Raw genomic sequence first — 2,944 nt, 5'->3', positions numbered from 1 at the left:
TTTTTTTTTTTTTTAACCTATAATAGAAGCATCAAATGCTGAGCCTAGGCTTTATTACTAATGGTTCCATGGTTCCATTGGGATCCTTCCTCCTTTCCATCCGTTAAATGTTAATGTTCCTTTCTTATGCCTGCCCCCTCTCTCTTCTTTTCAGGGAGAAGTCCACAGCCCCCTGAAATAACATGGTCAGTTTGTAGATACAAGTATCTTTGGAAGAGAAGGCCTGTGGCTTTCCTCTCATTCTCAAAGCAGTCTATGATCTAATGAGTGCAAAAGGTTTCTCCACACCGCCTCTCTGGCAAGCTCTCTGGCCCTGCAGAGGGACCCTCATTGCCATTAGAAAGAATGTGTCAGGATCGGCGCCTATACCTCAGGTGGCTAAGGTGAGAACCACATAACACCAGAGCTGGCTGGTTCGAATATAGCCTGGGCCAGCAAAACAGCAATGACAACCAAAGAATAGCTGGGCTTTGTGGCAGGCACCTGTAGTCCCAGCTACTTGGGAGTCTGAGGCAGAGAATTGCTTAATTCCAGGTGTTGGAGGTTGCCGTGAGCTGTGATGCTGTGGAACCTTACCCAGGGAGACAGCCTAAGGCTCTGTCTCAAAAAAAAAAGAAAAGAAAGAATGTGTCAGAACCTTTCATGTGGCATCATCCTTCAACATCACTTCAGTTTGCTCTCACGATAGCCCACAGACATGATATAATCCTCCTTTTACTGATGAGGAAACTGAGGCACAAACAGATTAAGTGATTTTTTTTTTTTTAGGCTACTCAAGTGAAGCAGTGGGAGTGGAGACAGAACAAAGGAATCTGTAACTGGTTGTGATCAATTAGTTGTAAACACCACTGCACTTGGACCAGTCGTGATAATGGTTTTTGTATAGGTGGTTGTTAGCTACCAGTCATCCTGGTTCTGCCACTTGCCCACTATGACCTCAAAAAAGTTGCTATTTCTTAGGCATTTCCCTGGGGCAAGTGGAAACTGGCAAATCCTGGAATGGAACCTAGATACGATGTCTCCAAAACTGCCTCCCATCCCATCCCAGGTTTGCCTGCTGAGGCTGGGTGTCTAGCTCAAGGACTAAGGTGGCTAGAACCTAGATTCACTGCCAGGGGAGGTGGGTCTCTCAGGGAAAGAGAGGAACCACTCACCCTCAGGAGTTCCTGGGGAGGAAAGTTTAGACCCTGACACCCACTGATGGCTACCAAGGTGGTAGAAGAAGATGCCATCTTCATAGCACTTTTTCTCCTGGTAATGGGTATGCACATTGCCCCTGGTAAAGGAAGAAAAGGGCACAGCTGGCAAGCCTGGAGTGGAGACACCCACAGAGGAAGCCTCTGCTCAGGTTTGGATCAGGGCCCTTGCAGGCAAGCAAGGGGATAGGGAGCTGTTACCATAGACACCATGTAGTTGCCCAGGACACTGGCCATGTGGAAGGCATGCTTCTTTGGGGCGTGAAGTATATCCCAGCCCTTCAGTGTTGTCCACACCCATTGATGATCCACATGGAATTGATCCACATGGAATAGCTCAGTGGAGTTCACCCACACAGAGAACCAGGCAGTGGAAGGCCAGTGGCCACCATTGACCAGCAGGGCACGAGAGGGAGCATGGACCATCATAGAGTGGCTGGTGGCAGCAGGAGGAGGAGCCCTGCTGGAATCACTTGCTCCCAATATCCCCCACTAGTGTAGTGGTGGTGGAAATGAGAGAGGCCAGAGGAAAACATGTCATACTGAGTGTGGCCACCAGACAAGTAGAGCCAGATGTCATCCACCAGGGCAGCTGCATGACCTGCTAGCCCTGGGGGCCCCCATGAGGTGGAGGAAGATGGTGCTAGGAGTTCCCAGTGGACCGGGGCCAGCAGGCTAAAGGCCCATATGTCATTGGCAATCAGCTAGCTCACCACCCATGAGCACGAGGGAGCCAGCCCAGGCCACAGCCACATGGAAGTGATGAGCAGCTGGGGCAGGTCTCGGGTCCCAGCTCTCCCAGGTATTGGTTAAGCTGTAAGACCCCATACAAAATCTCCCCTTTATGTTTTTAGGTACCCAGTGCAATCACAACCTTCAACTTTCTTACTGAAGTCATAATGAGTAGTAGAAAGGGAAGTTTATAAAAGGCCAATCCAGAAGAGCCACACACACGATGAATCTGGACATATAAGAGAGGGGACTTTTCACTTGAGCTTCCACAAGAAATTGGGAGATGAAGACCCAGATATCTTCTGCCTCTGTATGCAATGCTCCACTGACCTGTCCCCTTTTCAACAGACCTGCTTTACAGAAAAAAGGCCCAGACAAACACAAGCAATCATAAGAAGGAATCAGTAAAACACTATTATTATTCCAGTAAGAACCACATCCAAAGAAAAGGTGAAGCCGTGGACTCTTCATATGCAGGCTGAAAGGAGGGTGAGAGTCTGGGATCCTAAGTATGTGTCTTTGATAGTCTTTCATTCTGAGATTGGAAATAGGAAATAACCTACAGCCATCAATGGACTTTGGGAATACAGCAGTGATCCTCTGGATGAGTATTTTTCCTGCTTACTTTGATACAGCTGAACAGATTCGGTTAAGAGAATAACCCACAGGCTTGGTGCCTGTAGCTCAAGCTGCTAAGCCTCCAGCCACATACACCAGAACTGGCCAGTTTGTATCCAGCTGGGACCTGCCAAACAACAATAACAGCTACAAGCAAAACAAAAAACAAACAAACAAAAAAATAGCCAGGCACTGTGCAGGGCACCTGTAGTCCCAGCTACTTGGGAGGCTGAGGCAAGAGAATCACTTAAGCCCAGGAATTGGAGGTTGCTGTGAGCTGTGATGCCACGGCAAACTACCCAGGGCAACAGCCTGAGGCTCTGTCTCAAAACAAACAAAAAAAGATTTGATTCTTTCTTATGAGAGGTGACAGGGGAAGGATTAACACAGTATTCCCG

The sequence above is a fragment of the Otolemur garnettii genome, unplaced genomic scaffold (genome assembly GCF_000181295.1).
Source record: "Otolemur garnettii isolate 467f Iridium unplaced genomic scaffold, OtoGar3 scaffold00395, whole genome shotgun sequence".
In the NCBI taxonomy this organism is placed as follows: Eukaryota; Metazoa; Chordata; class Mammalia; order Primates; family Galagidae; genus Otolemur; species Otolemur garnettii.
This window is presented reverse-complemented; position numbering follows the sequence as displayed.